Genomic DNA, 18033 nt, shown 5'->3' on the forward strand with positions numbered 1-18033 from the left:
TGATCTAGGTTGACACTAACCGATATGAGTTGGTTCGTCTGCTCTGCCTATGTATGTCGGATTTTTCTGAAAAGGAATGAGGTTTGTCTGTCTAATGGGTGAGTTTCGAAAGGAGGGAGATCGGTGGCTATCGACATAATGTATATCTATGGAGTGAGCATAGGCTACTGCGCATGTTATCAACGTGAAACCGGGCTAGTCACGTGGATGATGGTACATCTCTACAATTTGCAGTAATAGCGAAACTTGAATATTACACGTATTCGCCTTGTTTTATCTACGTTTTGCACGTTTTAATGACATCTATGGTGCAGTACTGTCATTGCTACAGATCTAAACACAAGTTTGTGAAAGGATGATCAGTTACTTTTCGGAGGTATGTACAACAAATGCATAATTTTAAATGTCTTATTGGTGTGAAGTGCTTTATATGTTGAAAAACATCGAGACATTGTATTATAAAAGCTTGTATTGTGGAAATAATTTCTGCGATTTTATGCCCATGTATTTACGAGACAAGTGCTAGATAAATTTGCAAGTGTGTTTGAGTAAAATGCCAGTCATTGCACGTATACTGACGTTGTGTTCACATGCAGATGAAATTTATGCATGCCAGTGCTTAATTTCCTCCAATTCATGCAGGTTCTCAAACCCTTGTGTGTATCTAAATATCACTGCATGAGACAGCCTGTTATTACTCCAAAATTGGAGCATTGATCTTGTATTTTTTTTTTGGTGCGTAGTGTGTGGCTGTACTTTTCTGATGAGATAGTGAAGAAATGTTATTGATATTTTACTTTTTTATAAAAAGCAGAAGGGGTATTGAAAATAATAATGGACAAGTAGGTAGTTCAAATCGCTCACCGGACTTACGTAAAATTTTCATAGTTACGTAACATTTTGTTTCTTCATGACACTTTGGCACGGTCTTCAGTGCCATTGTAAGGTATTTAATTAGAACAGAGATTCGTCAATTTGAATAAATGCAATAGTAAACGCAAAAAAGTTGTTTGGTGTCACTTCTTATCCCGTTACGACGAAACGTAAATAATTTGGAATCGGAGTTATGTCACTGTGGCGAAAAAGCACATCCTTAAGCCAACTTCAGCTCCTCCAAATTACTAAGATGTCTATAAAAAGCCTATACAACGTTTCACGGTACTTCTGATGGTGATCTATCTTTAGCAGCGAAGTAATTACACTCAAAATACGTTAAGCTCTATAGGGGCTAAAATGCGCCGTCCGAAATCACGTGATTTGAGCTGCAGGAGATGATGTGAACAGAATTCTTGTTTTGCGCATGCGAATGCTCTGTGGTTGTGGAGAGAGAGGGCAGACGCACTGATACGGGAAGAACCTGAGCTTTTGAGGAAAGCAGGCAGCCAAGTGAATACGCCAGTGTTTACTTGATGGAAGCTATGCTGGTAAGAGCAGTTTCCTTCGTGCACCGATGACTCAAAGGTGTCAGCAGCGGATGTAATGTGCCGCAACCAGCCAGATACGTGAAGTACATTAAATATATTCACAATTGCGAATATTGACCAATATCAGTTACAGAATGTAATGACGACAGTGAAACTTTGTGCTGGACTGGGACTCGAATCTGGATTTCCCGCTTATTGCGAACGGTCGCCTTACCATTTGGCTATCTGTGCACGACTCACTGCCAAACCCAAAATTCCATATGTCGTCAACCATATGCCTACAGTTTGTATTCGTACATCCATTACGTATATTCCCATACAGGTGAGACCTTTCACTTGAAAGTCGCTTGCCCGTTGTCGGCGGATAAATACGATGTTGCAGTGTATGTTTTATTTTGAATTACGATGCAAAGCTCCTTTGGAAGTTTATAGGCTCATCGACTTGGAAGAACATCAGGTTATGGTGCGTCGGTATCACATTGCTCATCCTTGTGGTTGAAGGCTTGTCTTCTGAGAATTGTGCAGCCTTTGACTTAGAGACTAAATGCTTGCTTGAGTGTGTTGTGCTGGAGAGTGTCATGATGTGGGGGTTGTCGCTAATTATAGAGTTAATTGATGATCATTGATGTCAGGTTATATATTAATCACGCTGGTAAAGGCCGATTACGAATAGGAAGGTAGGGCAAAGAGTGAATTACTGTAAACAGTTCAGTGATAGGACTGTTGCAGTCAGACTCGACGGTAAACCAACACCGATGACAATCGTTAAAGCGTACATGCCGTCATCGCAAGCAGAAGATGAAGAGATAGAGAAAGTGTATGAGGATATCAAACAAGTCATTGCCGGCCGCGGTGGTCTCGTGGTTCTAGGCGCTCAGTCCGGAACGCGCGACTGCTACGGTCGCAGGATCGAATCCTGCCTCTGGCATGGATGTGTGTGATGTCCTTAGGTTAGTTAGGTTTAATTAGTTCTAAGTTCTAGGCGACTGATGACCACAGATGTTAAGTCGCATAGTGCTCAGAGCCATTTGAACCATTTGAACCAAGTAATTCAGTACATAAAGAAAGATGAAAGTGTAATAGTCATGGCATATTGGAATGCGGCTATAGGGTAAGAAACAGAAGAAAGGATTACAGGAGAATATGGACTTGGTAGTAGGAATAGAGAGGAGAAAGACTGAGTTCTACAATAAATTTCCACTAGTGATAATGATCTGTTCAAGAATCACAAGAGGAGGAGGTATACTAGGAAAATGCCGCCAGGTACGGGAACACTCCAGTTAGATTACATCATGGCCAGGCAGAGATTCCGCAATTAGATGTTGGATTGTAGGGCGTACCCAGGAGCAGATATAGACTCAGTTCACAATTTAGTAATGATGAAGAGTAGGCTGAAGTTTAAGATACTAGTCAGTAAGAATCAATGCACTAAGAAGTGGGTTACGGAAGTACTAAGGAATGAATAGATGCTCTTGAAGTTCGCTAAGGTTATAGATAATGCGATACTGAATAGCCCATAAAGCACTTCAGTGGAAGAGGAATGAACATCTATAAACAGGGCAATCACAGAAGTTGGAAAGAAAAACGTAGGTACAAACATGGGTAACAGAAGAAACACTGCAGTTGATCGATGAAAGAAAGAAGAACAAGAATGTTCAGGGGAAATCAGGAATAAGGAAATACAAGTCACTTAGGAATTAAATAAACAGGATGTACATGGAAGCTAAGGGGAAATGGCTACATAAAAATGTGAATAATTAAAAAATGAAATTATTGTCGAAAGGACTGACTCAGCATATAGAAGAGTCAAAACAAGCTACGGTGAAATTAAAAGCAAGAGCTGTAACATCAAGGACGCATTGGGAATTCCACGGTTAAACGAAGAGGAAAGAGTGCACTGCAGCCCTATTTGGGGCGGAAGATGTGTTTGATGACGTGATAAAAGAAGAAACTGGAGGGGATGAGACATATGGGGTACAATTTTAGAGTCAGAATTTAAAGGAGCTCTGGAGAACCTGAGATTAAATAAAGCAAAAGGGATAGATAACATTCCATCAGAATTTCTAAAATTACTGTGGGAAGTGGCAACAGAACGTCTGTTCACTTTGGTGTGTAGAATGTATAAGATTGTAGTTGTACCACCAGACTTTCGGAAAATAGTAGCCAACGCAATTCCGAAAACAGCATGGGCCGACAAATGCGAGAATTATCGCACAATTAGTTTAACAGCTTATGCGTCCAAATTGCTGACAACAATATTATCCAGAAGAGCTGAAAAGAAAATTGAGGGCCTGTTAGAAGACGATCAGTTTGTCTTTAGGAAAGGTAAAGGCATCAGATATTGTGGCTGACTGAAGGAAAATCGAGATACGTTCATAGGATTTGTCGACCTGAAGGAAGCGTTCGACAGCGTAAAATTATGAAAGATGTTTGAAAGTCTGAGAAAAATAGGGGTAAGCTGTCGGGAAAGATGGGTATATACAGCATGCACAAGAGCCAAGAGGAAACAATGAGACTGGAAGATCGAGAATGAAGTGCTTGGATTAAAAAGGGCGTAAGACAGAGAAGTAACCTTTCTCCTACTTTTCAGTCTGTACATCGAAGAAGAAATGGGGTAAATAAAGGAAAGTTTCAAGAGTGCGATTAAACTTCAAGGTGACAGGATGTCATCAGATTCGCTGATGACCTTGCTATCCTCAGTGAAAGTGAAGAAGAATTACAGGGTGTGATGAATGGAATTAACAGTCTAATCAATATCGAATATGGACTGATAATAAATCGAATAAAAATGAATGTAATGAGAAGTAGGAGCAATGTGAAGTAGAAGCAATGTGAAGTAGAAGCAATGTGAAGTAGGAGCAATGAGAACTGCGACAAACCTAACGTCACAATGGACGATCACGAAGCAGACGAACTTAAGGAATTCTGCTATCAAGGCAGCACAGAAACCCATGACGGACGAAGCAGGCAGGAAATAAACAACCCACTAGTACTGGCAAAAGGGTCGTTCCTGGCCAAGAGAAGCGTATAGGTATCAAACACTGGCCTTAATTTGAGGATGAAATTTCTGAGAATGTACGTTTGGACCAAAGGAGTGTATGGTAGTGGACCGAGGACTGTGGGAAAACCGGAATAGAATATGAAATGTGGTGCTACGGAAGAGTGTTGAAAACTAGGAGGTCTGATAGAACAAGAAAAGAGGAGGTTCTCCGCAGAATCGGCGAGGAAAGGAATATATGGGAAACAATATCAAGAAGAAGGGACATGATGACAGGACATCTGTTAAGACATCAGGGAATAACTTCCATGGTACTAGAGGAAGCCGTAGAAGGTAAAAACTATAGAGGAAAACAGAGATTGGAATACATCCAGCATATAACTGACGACGTACGTTGCGAGTTTGGCACAGGAGGGGAATTCGTGGGCGGGCCACATCAAACCAATCAGAGGACCGATGACTTGAAAAAGAAAAAGAAATGGCAGCTTGCGGAGACCCTGGTGGAAAGTGGTTGCAGTAGAAACTATTTGCTTTCTAAAAGTTGTTGCTGTTTCTGGTCTGTGATAACAAACTGTTTCAGGTGTAAGAGCTGAAATTGTCTTATATTTATGTGAGCTGAGGTAGACGGATGGAGCACATGGACAAGATGTATGACCGAGCGAGGTGGCGCAGTGGCTAACACATTGGACTTGCATTAGGTGGGACGTCGATTCAAACCTGCGTCCGGCCATCCTGATTTAGGTTTTCCGTTTTTTCCTTAAACTGCTTCAGGCATGTGCCGATATGGTTCTTTGAAAGGCCACGTCCGATTTCCTTCCTCATTCTTTCGTAGTCCGATGGTATCGATGACAACGCTATGTGTTCCCCTACCCCAAATCAACCAGCCAAGATGTGTGATTGTGCGGCGATCGTGACACAACCAGACATTACCAAAATGGAAGCGATGGCCCACTTCTGATTGTGTCAAAACTAATGTTGGCGACATGAAGGTCATTTTGTTGCCATTATCTCTTCTACAAGTCTAAACAATATTTGTATATTAACTTCCATATTCACTTGTATATTCCCATAAGTTTAAAGAGTTAGTAGTTGATTTGGTTACGCTTATTCTGCCTCGTGAGTAAGTGAGGAAAGAAGACAGCTGATTATTGGTGTAGGTTAATTCAGGTAATTGAAATTTCTAACGAAGAACAACAATTGAGAGGCTAGCATAAAAGGTTCAGATTTTAAGATGTTAAATTGTAAATTTTATTGTCAGTATTAGTATGGCTGTAATATGATTATTAAATATTGGTTTCAGAAAGGAAATAAATTCGTTGCAAGTATTTACGCCGCTTTGGATAATCGTATAGAGTGTTGATGTTGGGTTATCAGTGACCAAGTTGGAGTGACTTCGTAATTTTAAAGCAAATGTTTAAATTGGTAATTTTGTCCCTGCTCATTCGATCGTTCCACCTCTGTCCAATGTAGCCCAACTAACTGTTACAATCCTTTTATAGTACCATTGATTTGGAGGGTACAGCGACTGTCCTCCCCTATATCTCGCATTGAGTTGACATGTCCCGTCCGTTAATGATTTATGTCTGTACATGACGTGATCTAATTGAGCTAACCGAGAATTCGTCAGAGTTTGTAGTTGTACGGGGTCCAACTTCACATTATAATGTTTGTGTGCCCAGACATAAGAAGGATCCGAGTTTCCGTCGTTACAGTAATGTTCATACACTTGCGATTTACTTCACAACATAGTCGAAGCGGGATAAAATCCTGAGTATGTGTTCAGTATTAGAGAAGAGATAATATTTGATTTTGCTTGCGTGCACTTTCGACTTGTTGACAAGCGCAGCTTTACTAACTCTTCGTCAAGCTCTCATTGTTTCCGTAACAATATTATGATCAGTGCTGTAGATATCAGAACTAATGGTTCAGCACGCTGTTGCGATCGCTGATATTCCGCAAAAAACAAAGATGAAAAGCTACTAATTAAGTACTACGTCGAGTATTACTAATAACATTTGTTCGTATAGACTGAATTGTGGGTTCCTTGGCAGACAAACGCCATTCTTAAACACAAAAGAAGTATTACTCAGCTATTACTTGCGTTGATTGACTGTTCCGTCGGTTCTAGGTAGAATAATGAGTGAAAACACACACAACACTAATGTAATAATAAGTATTGTAATATATAATAACGAATCTTATTTGTTTCATAGACCGGTTTTCGGCTGTTATGCCGTTATCAGGTACACAGATAAGTAATTGGTGAAATTTTGTTGGATCAAAGATTTTAATTTAGTGCGTCTGCGGAGTATACCCATTTCAAGAGGTGGAAAATGTTAACGTAAGGTTTGAAAATAAAACAAGACGTATTATTTCTGTCTAAATGCGATGTGAGCTTATTTGACTAAGATAAAATATGTGGCGCATATGACTATATATACACCGAAGAGACAAAGAAACTAGTACATTTGCCTAATATCATGTAGGGCCCCGCGCGAGCACGCAGAGTGCCACAGCACGAATTGACATGGACTCCACTAACGTCTGAAGTACTGCTAGAGGCAATTGACACCATAAATGCTGCAGTGCTGCCCACAAATCCGTAAGAATACGAGGGGGTGGAGATCTCTTCTGAACAGCACGTTGCAAGGCAGTCCTGATACGTTCAATAATAATAATGTCTGGGGAGTTTGGTGGCCAGTGACAGTGTTGAAACTCAGAAGAATATTCCTGGAGCCACCCTGTAGCAATTCTGGATGTGTAGGGTGTCGCATTGCCTGCTGCAATTGCCCAAGTCCGTCGGAATGCACAATGGACATGAACAGATGCAGGTGATCAGACAAGATGCTTACGTACCTGTCACCTGTCAGAGTCGTATGTAGGCATATCAGGGGTCCCATATCACTCCCACACCGTTAAAGAGCCTCCACCAGCTTGGGCAGTTTCCTGCTGACATGCAGGGTCCATGGATTCATGAGGTTGTCTCCATACCCGTACACGTCCATCCGCTCGATACAATTTGAAAAGAGACTCCGTCCGACCAGGCAACATGTTTCCAGTTTTCAACAGTCCAAAGTCGGTGCTGACGGGCTCAGGCGAGGCGTAAAGCTTTGAGTCGTGCAGTCATGAAGCGTGCACGAGTTGGCCTTGGGCTCCGAAAGACTATATCGATGATGTTCGTCGAATAGTTCTCACGCTGACACTTGTTGATGGCCTAGCACTGAAATCTGTGGCAATTTGCAGAAGGGTTACACTTCTGAACCACTGAACGACTCTCTTCAGTCGTCGTTGGTCTCGTTCTCGCTTGCAGCAATGTCGGAGACTTGATGTTTTACCGGATACCTGATATTCACGGTACACGCGTGAAATGGTCGAACGGGAAAATCGCCACTTCATCGCCAGTCCCTTGGATCGTGAGCCGACTGTAATACCACGTTAAACTACTAGTTGTTGTTGTTCTGGTCATCAGTCCCGAGACTGATTTGATGCAGCTCTCCATGCTACTCTATCCTGTGCAAGCTTCTTCATCTCCCAGTACCTACTGCAACCTACACGCTTCTGAATCTGTTTAGTGTATTTATCTCTTGGTCTCCCTCTACGATTTTTACCCTCCACGCTGCCCTCCAATACTTAATTGGTGATCCCTTGATGCCTCAGAACATGTCCTACCGATCCCTTCTTCTAGTCAATACCTCCTCATTAGTTATGTGATCTACCCATCTATTCTTCAGCATTCTTCTGTAGCACCACATTTCGAAAGCTTCTATTCTCTTCTTGTCTAAACTACTTACCGTCCATGTTTCTCTTCCATATATGGCTACACTCCATACAAATACTTTCAGAAACGACTTCCAGATACTTAAATCTATACTAGATGTTAATAAATTTCTCTTCTTCAGAAACGCTTTCCTTACCATTGCCAGTCTACATTTTATACCTTCTCTACTTCGACCATTATCAGTTATTTTGTTCCCCAAATAGCAAAACTCGTTTACTACTTTAAGTGTCTCATTTCCTAATCTAATTCCCTCAGCATCACCCGACTTAATTCGACTACATTCCATTATCCTCGTTTTGCTCTTGTTGATATTCATCTTATACCCTCCTTTCAAGACACTGTCCATTCCGTTCAACTGCTCTTCCAAGTCCTTTGCTGTCTCTGGCAGAATTACAATATCATCGGTGAACCTCAAAGTTTTATTTCTTCTCCATGGATTTTAATACCTACTCTGAACTTCTTTTTTTGTTTCCTTTACTGCATGCTCAATATACAGATTGAATAGCATCGGGGAGAGGCTACAACCCTGTCTCACTCCCTTCCCAACTGCTGCTTCCCTCTCATGTCCCTCGACTCTTAGAACTGCCATCTGCTTTCTGTACAAATTGTAAATAGCCTTTCGCTCCCTGTATTTTACCCCTGCCACCTTCAGAATTTGATAGGGAGTATTCCAGTCAACATTGTCAAGACCTTTTGTAGAAACGTAGGTTTGTCTTTCCTTAATCTTTCTTCTAGATGAGTCGTAGGGTCAGTATTGCCTCACGTGTTCTAACATTTATACAGATCCCAAACTGATCTTCCCCGAGGTCGGCTTCTACCAGTTTTTCCATTCGTTCTGTAAAGAATTCGCGTTAGTATTTTGCAACTGTGACTTATTAAACTGATAGTTCGGTAATTTTCACATCTTTCAACACCTGCTTTCTTTGGGTTTGGAATTATTATATTCTTCTTGAAGTCTGAGGGTATTTCGCCTGTCTCATATATCTTGCTCACCAGATGGTAGAGTTTTGTCAGGATTGGCTCTCCCAAGGCTGTCAGTAGTTCTAATGGAATGTTGTCTTCTCCCGGGGCCTTGTTTCGACTCAGGTCTTTCAGTGTTCTGTCAAACTCTTCTCGCAGTATCATATCTCCCATTTTATGTTCATCTACATCCTCTTCCATTACCATAATATTGTCCTCAAGAACATTGCCCCTGTATAGACCCTCTATATACCCCTTCCACCTTTCTGCTTTCCCTTCTTTACTTAGAATTGGGTTTCCATCTGAGCTGTTGATATTCATGCAAGTGGTTCTCTTATCTCCAAAGGTTTCTTTAATTTTCCTGTAGGCAGTATCTATCTTACCCCTAGTGAGATAAGCTTCTACATCCTTACATTTGTCCTCTAGCCATCCCTGTTTAGCCATTTTGCACTTCCTGTCGATCTCATTTTTGAGACTTTTGTATTCGTTTTTGCCTGCTTCATTTACTGCATTTTTTTCTCCTTTCATCAATTAAATTCAATATTTCTTCTGTTACCCAAGGATTTCTAGCAGCCCTCGTCTTTTTACCTACTTTATCCTCTGCTGCCTTCACTACTTCATCCCTCAGTGCTACCCATTCTTCTTCTACTGTGTTTCTTTTCCCCATTGCTGTCAATTGTTCCCTTATGCTCTCCCTGAAACTCTGTACAACCTCTGGTTCTTTCAGTTTATCCAGGTCCCATCTCCTTAAATTACCACCTTTTTGCAGTTTCTTCAGTTTTAATCTACAGTTCATAACCAATATATTGTGGTCAGAGTCCACATCTGCCCCTGGAAATGTCTTACAATTTAAAACCTGGTTCCTAAACCTCTGGTGGTTCATGGTGTGGGTTCCTGTAGTCATGTCCTAGTTCATGGACCACGGGCAACGTATGAGTGGCCAAGTAAGTGGTCCCGACAGTCGGGATACCAGCTACTTTGGAATAAGGCAGGGCATCTCGGACATATTCTGAGTCGTGGTCACCTTTGTGCTCATACGGCAAAGACTACCAAATCCACCGGTTAGTCCCTCAACCGTTAGGGGTAAAACTCAATGGGACTCGGGGCAAGTAAGGCTAGCAACCTGCTTTCCTGGTACTTTAAATATGATGCTGGCAACAATCAGAGCAAAATGGCTCGGACCTTTGGGGGTGACGGAGTCCCACCTCTAACTGACAAACCAGGGATTCATAAGATACGACTTGGCAAACAAATGGTAATGAGATGGGGAGCTATTAATATCAATGGGGGCTACTCTGGGAAGAAGGTAGAGCTGGCAGAGGCTGCAAGTAAGATGGGGCTGGACGTTTTAGCTGTTAGTGACATTCGGGTAAGGGGTGAGAAAGAAGAGGAAGTGGGAGAATACAAGGTCTACCTGTCAGGAGTCAAAGCAGGAATAGCACAATGGGGTGTAGGGCTTTACATCAGGAAATAAATGGAACGCAGCGTAGTTGCAATAAGATATGTAAACGAACGACTGATGTGGATAGATTTGACAGTGTCTAGCAAGAAAATTAGGATTGTGTCAGTATATTCGCATTTTGAAGGGACAGATCAAGATAAGATGGATAGTTTTTATGAGGCACACAGTGATGTACTTGTTAGAGTAAAGGACAAGGACAGTGTTCTGCTCATGGGTGATTTTAATGCCAGGATTGGAAATCGAACAGAAGGGTATGAAAAGGTTATGGGTAAATTTGGAGAGGATATGGAGGCCAACAGGAACAGGAAACAACTCTTGGATTTCTGTGCCAGTATGGGCTTAGTAATCACAAACTCCATTTTTTAAACATAAGAACATTCACGTGTATACTTGGGAAGGCAGGGGAACCAGATCTGTCATTGACTATATAATAACAGATCAGAAATTCAGGAAGGCTGTGAGGGACACACGTGTATTCAGGGGATTCTTTGATGACACTGATCATTATTTAATCTGCAGTGAAATTGGGATTGTGAGGCCGCAAGTGCAGGAGGTCAGGTCCATATGTAGGAGGATAAGGATAAGGAAATCAGGCACAAGTACATAACAGCGATCTCAGAAAGGTACCAGTTAGTTGAATGTAGTCAATTACAGTCATTGGAAAAGGAATGGACAAGGTACAGGGACACAGTACTAGAGGTGGCTAAAGAATGTCTTGGAACAGTAGTGTGTAAAAGTAGGAAGAAGCAAACAGCTTGGTGGAATGACACAGTCAAGGCAGCCTGTAAAAGGAAAAAGAAGGCGTATCAAAAATGGCTACATACTAGAATTCAGGTAGACAGAGAAAGTTATGTTGAAGAAAGAAACAAAGCCAAACAGATAATTGCAGCATCCAAGAAGAAATCTTGAGAAGACTTTGGAAACAGGTTGGAGACTATGGGTCAAGCTGCTGGAAAACCATTCTGGATTGTAATTATCAGTCTTCGAAAGGGAGGTAAGAAGGAAATGACAAGTATTTTGGACAGGTCAGGAAAACTGCTGGTGTATCCTGTATATGCCTTGGGCAGATGGAGAGAATATTTTGAAGAGTTGCTCAATGTAGGTGAAAATACGATCAGTAATGTTTCAGATTTCGAGGTAGAATGGGATAGGAATGAGGACGGAAATAGGATCACATTTGAGGAAGAGGAGAAAATGGTCAATAGATTGCAGCGCAATAAAGCAGCTGGGGTGGATGAAATTATGTCGGAACTCATCAAATACAGTGGAATGTCAGGTCTTAAATGGCTACACAGGATAATTGAAATGGCCTGGGAGTCGGGACAGGTTCCATCAGACTGGACAAAAGCAGTAATCACACCAATCTTGAAACATGGAAACAGAAAAGATTGTAACAACTACAGAGGTATCTCTTTAATTAGCGTTGTGGGTAAAATCTTCAAAGGTATTGTTGAAAGGAAAGTGCGAGTATTAGTTGAGGACCAATTGGATGAAAATCAGTGTGGGTTTAGGCCTCTTAGAGGTTGTCAGGACCAGATCTTTAGCTTACTGCATATAATGGAGAAGTGTTATGAGTGGAACAGGGAATTGTATCTATGCTTTATAGATCTAGAAAAGGCATATGACCGGGTTCCTAGGAGGAAGTTATTGTCTGTTCTACGAGATTATGGAATAGGAGGCAAACTTTTGCAAGCAATTAAAGGTCTTTACATGGATAGTCAGGCAGCAGTTAGAGTTGACAGTAAATTGAGTTCATGGTTCAGAGTAGTTTCAGGGGTAAGACAAGGCTGCAACCTGTCGCCACTGTTGTTCATATTATTTATGGATCATATGTTGAAAACAATAGACTGGCTGGGTGAGATTAAGATATGTGAACACAAAATAAGCAGTCTTGCATATGCGGATGACTTAGTTGTGATGGCAGATTCGACTGAAAGTTTGCAAAGTAATATTTCAGAGCTAGATCAGAAATGTAAGGACTATGGTATGAAGATTAGCATCTCCAAAACGAAAGTAATGTCAGTGGGAAAGAAATATAAACGGATTGAGTGCCAAATAGGAGGAACAAAGTTAGAACAGGTGGACGGCTTAAAGTAATTAGGATGCATATTCTCACAGGATGGCAACATAGCGAAAGAACTGGAAGCGAGGTGTAGCAAAGCAAATGCAGTGAGCGCTCAGCTTCGATCTACTCTCTTCTGCAAGAAGGGAGTCAGTACCAAGACTAAGTTATCTGTGCACCGTTCAATCTTTCGACCAACTTTGTTGTATGGGAGCGAAAGCTCTGTGGATTCAGGTTACCTTATCAACAAGGTTGAGGTTACGGATATAAAAGTAGCTAGGATGATTGCAGGTACTAGTAGATGGGAACAATGGCAGGAGGGTGTCCACAATGAGGAAATCAAAGAAAAACTGGGAATGAACTTTATAGATGTAGCAGTCAGGACGAACAGGCTTAGATGGTGGGGTCATGTTACACGCATGGGAGAAGCAAGGTTACCCAAGAGACTCATGGGTTCAGCAGTAGAGGGTAGGAGGAGTCGGGGCAGACCAAGGAGAAGGTACCTAGATTCGGTTAAGAATGATTTTGAAGTAATAGGTTTAACATTAGAAGAGGCACCAATGTTAGCACTGAATAGGGGATCGTGGAGGAATTTTATAAGGGGGCTATGCTCCAGACTGAACGCTGAAAAGCATAATCAGTCTTAAATGATGATGATGATGATCCTAAATCTCTGTCTTACCATTACATAATCTATCTGAAACCTTCTAGTAACTATGTATATATTGATAATATGCCATTGTAGCAGCAGTAACCGATGTAACAACTGTATCAGATCTTTGTCGTCTTGTATAGGCGCTGTCGACCGCAACGCCGTATTCCACCTGTTTAAATATCTCTGTACCACTTTCTTTGGCCCTTTAGTATAAATTACAGTAGTTGTTCATTGAAGAATTAACTTTGATGGCGTATTCGAAAGGTGTGGCTGAACTAAAATAGTAGGTCCTAAATTACAAATGTTCAAAATGTGTGTGAATTTCTTAGGGACCATACTGCTGAGGTCATCGGTTCCTATGATTACACACTACTTAATCTAACTTAAACTAACTTATGCTCAGAACAACACAAACACCCATGCCCGAGGGAGGACTCGAGCTTTCGGTGGCAGGGGCCGCGCAATCCGTGACATGGCGCCCCTAACCGCGCGGTCCCTACATTACAAATAGATTAGATATGCTAGAGGTATTAAACAGGTAAGTGAAACAATTGTTACCATACAAAGTAAAAAGTTTTAATACAACAAGAAAGATTATAGTAACTGAAATAAAGGATAATGGGGCATGTAAGTAAGAGGGGTAATCTGCAGCATGGACTAGATGGGATTATGACTAGTATCTGCAGTTAGAAGTGCGGGTATTGGAACTGTGTCTGGTGACTCAGTTCTAAGCTCAGAAAGATGGTCATGTGTTTATTAATTTCCATTATTTCAATACAGTTCATCTTCGTTCTGTGGCGTAATAATCGAAGTTTCATCTTGTAACTATGGCTTTCTGTAAACTTGTGATCTGCAAAACTAGAGTCTCTTTTCCTATGTTTCAAACTTCAGTGGTGTTCCTTCAAGCGGGCGCATATTGCCCTGCCAGACTGAACTATACAGAATTTGTCACAGTTACAATTAATTCTATATTTTCCGCTCTTTTCCAAAGCTGGAGTGTTGTCTTTACGATTAGGAAAATGTGTTCAACAGTGTCGAGTACATGAAATGAAGTTTTTACGACCCTGAATGTAAGCTTTCTGGCTACATCCAATGAGACTTTTCGTAAATAAGGAGTTGTGCACCATTTATTGTGTTCTTGAGGATTTGGGTCGAGAACCGGGTAAAGAAGAGAGTACACATGTTGCTACTGTTTTTTTGTACATTGTTGATTCCACGAAGGAAGGAGGGTAGCCATTATTTGATGCTACTTGTATGATTGCATTTAACTCCATTTTGGTGTTGTTTTCAGTCATGGCAATGGATGTTAGGCGATGTATCATTCAATGTAAAGTAACATGTTTATGGGACACTGAGTGTTGACAATTGGCTGGTATTACAATATCTGTGGTGGCACGTTTCCTCTATATCTTGAAAATATTAATATGATTATTGATGTGTATGGTTAGATCTAAATAATTACTTATCTTTGTACCAGATGATGGTATAACAGCCGAAAACCGGTTTGTAAAATAAATAATAAATTATGTAGAATATTACTCCAGTATTGTCTTTTCATTCATAATGAGCTATTACTACACATGTTATACAGATTAAAGCAAATAAAAGCGTACAAGTGTGTGTACAGATGCAGATGCAGACAGTCGACTAAAATTTTGTTTCTCAGGAGTACTGTTGTGAGGGATACTTCACAATTCCGTTAGAATTTTCCTAAATAAGGAGTTGTGCACCATTTATTGTGTTCTTAAGGCTATGGGTCGAGAACCGGGTGAAGAAGAGAGTACACGCCACCAGATTTCAAAACAGCATATGTCGAATATCGTGTGAATATCAAATTGTATGTGCCGTTACGGAAATCATGATGTGGGACTCTGCAAGTACTGGTACAGAATCACAGAAACTATCAAATCTAGAAATTGTAGCTTTTCGAGGCGCTTATACCGTTACGGAAAGGAGAACCGAACACGAAGTCAATCGACCGTACTCTTTCACGTCTTACAGAATAGTGTTGGTTTTAATCTTAGACCTTTCGCAGATGAATCAGTTATTTGTGAGGTATTATTATGTGATCCGATGAAAATTATAACAATATATAAAAAGGGAAGCAAGCTTGATGCTTGAAATCCCGTGACCGACATGAACAGTAGAGAGGTGGGACAAATTATGATTGCGTAAAGGTGGGGAAAGAATTCGACCGTATCTTTCCAAAGGAAGAATTCCCACATTCACCGTTTTCAGTTTAGGGAAACCGTGGATAGCCAATCGGGGATTTGAACCCCATTCCTCTAATGTCTTAACCACTGCGCCATCTCACCTGGTAACAATATCCAAAACTAACTGAACAAACTACGTATTAACCTAGCCATTAGTACGTAATAACCAATATATCCAAAGAGAAATTCTGGCTGACGGTGAGAAGTTTCGACAATCTTTCTTCCCACCTACCATCCAGAAATAGAATAGGTGGATGTTGGGGAGGGAGGGGGGGGGGGGGGGGGGGAGGGACACTTCATACTGTGTTCCCTCCATCAAATATCCCACAGTGGCTTGTGAACTACAAGTGCAGAATGCAACTTCACAAATCACGCACACGTAGTAGTGTTAGACTAAATGATTAATGAGACTCGGCAACTATCTGTCACGCTGTTTAAATATGAAGTGAATTAGATAAATTCATTCGCACTTGAAGCAAGTGATTAAGCTTCGTTGAGAGGATGCTGGTAAATGAAGCTCGTTTGGAAGAGAAGTTGCTGATAAAGCACTTGTACATTATATATCAGAGTGCTGCTGAAGTATGACAGGTCCTTAACAGACTGTACTTACATGCGACAAGTGGCGTATACAGACGGCTGTATAAATGGCAGTAGGCGTGCTTGATTCACGAGTTATGTCATTGACATGCTGAAAACTACTAATGAGACGCTCGTAGAACGACGCGTGGTAATTCGAGGAAATCTACGTGGGAAATTCTTCGAACCGCTTTTTGGAATGAAATCTTCAAACGTTCTTCAGACCCTTAACGTATCGCCCAACGTTTCACAACGGTGAGTAGAATGGTAAGAAATCTGTTGTATGACGCGTTAAAGAACCGCCTAGCTGACACCGATTTGCTGAGTGTAGCTGTAGGCTTCGTACTAATATTCCGAGTAACAACGAAGCATAAAATGCAGAAAGTGTGAGATCTTAACGCACTTGACGGCAGCCTCTCGTTGTTGGATGGCTGCATGGCTATGACCCTACAATATAGTGCGCTTCGTTAACGTCGAAGCAAAATATATATATCACAGTCAACATTCCGACGATTAATTTGATGCAGTCATCTATGCCAGTCCATCTTATGGCGGTCTTTTCCATCGGCAGAATTCCTGCTCTCTATATCCATTCAAGTCAGCTTACCACATTAAATCCTTGGGCTCCTTCAATAGTTTCTAAGTGTCCACAGTTCGTAGCTCCTACAGTCCTTTCCATTATAAAATTCATCTCCCTGTGTTTTAAACCTGATAATTTCAGAATTATAAAAACTGAATTCCGATCAAAATTCCCAACAATGTATTTTCTACATTCGAAAATGCTGTAAATGTGAGTTAATTTTTATTGAGCTACCCTGAAGCGCCAAAGAAAACGGTATAGGCATGCGTATTCAAATACAAAGATACGTAAACCGGCAGAATACGACGCTGCTGTCGGCAACGACTATATAACACAACAAGCGTCTGGCACAGTTGTTAGATGAGTTACTGCTGCTACAATGGCAGGTGATCAAGATTTAAGCGAGTTTGAAGGTGGAGTTACAGTGAGCGCACCTCTCCGAGGTAACGATGCAGTGGGGATTGTCCCGTACGACCATTTCACGAGCGTAGCATGAATATCAGGACTCCGATGAAACATTAAACCTTCGAAATCGTTGGGGTCGGAAAAGATCCTGCAAGAACGGGACTAACGACGATTGAAGAGAATCGTACAACGTTACAGAAGTGCAATCCCTCCATAAATTGGTGCAGTTTTCATTTGTGGGGTATCACCAAGTGTCAGCCTGCGAGCCAATCAACGAAACATCATCGATATGTGCTTTCGGAGCCGAAGACCCACTCGTGCACCCTTCACGACTGCACTACACAAAGCTTTACACCTCGACTGGGTCCGTCAACACCGACATTGGACGATGACTGGAAACGTGCATGGTCTGACGGAGACTCGTTTCAAATTGTATCGAGCGGATAGACGTGTACGGGTATGGAGGCAACCACATGAATCCACGGACCCTGCATGTCAGCAAGAAACTGTTCGAGCTTGTGGAGGCTCTGTAATTGTGTGCAGTTGGAGTGATATGGCAGTTCCAGCAGGACAATGCGACACCCCACGCGCCCAGAATTGCTACAGAGTGTCTCCAGGAACTCTCTTCTGCGTTTAAACACTTCCGCTGGCCACCAAACTTCCCAGACATGATCATTATTGAGCACATCTGGGATGCTTTGCAACTTTCTGTTCAGAAAAGATATCCACCCCCTCGTACTCTTACAGATTTGTGGACATCCCTGCAGCCATTATTCGAGTCCATGTCACGTCGTGTTCCGACACGTAGGCGTGCTTGCGAGGGCCCTACATGATGTTATTACGTTGAAACCGTTTTTTTGTCTCTTCAGTGTCATATCGTAAGCTAGGTCGCATGATCAGTATTATTTTGGTTCATAAAC

General features: G+C 41.5%; 1 protein-coding gene and 1 long non-coding RNA gene across 3 annotated transcripts in view; one reads left to right on the forward strand and one right to left on the reverse strand.

The window, feature by feature from the left end:
- LOC126349315 (uncharacterized) overlaps positions 1-18033 on the reverse strand; it is a 373888-nt gene that overhangs the window by 199544 nt on the left and 156311 nt on the right. The window lies entirely within an intron of this gene.
- The window catches only part of LOC126349342 (uncharacterized), a 421894-nt gene that overhangs the window by 162559 nt on the left and 241302 nt on the right, over positions 1-18033 (forward strand). The window lies entirely within an intron of this gene.

This window comes from Schistocerca gregaria, chromosome 1, assembly GCF_023897955.1.
Source record: "Schistocerca gregaria isolate iqSchGreg1 chromosome 1, iqSchGreg1.2, whole genome shotgun sequence".
NCBI lineage: Eukaryota > Metazoa > Arthropoda > Insecta > Orthoptera > Acrididae > Schistocerca > Schistocerca gregaria.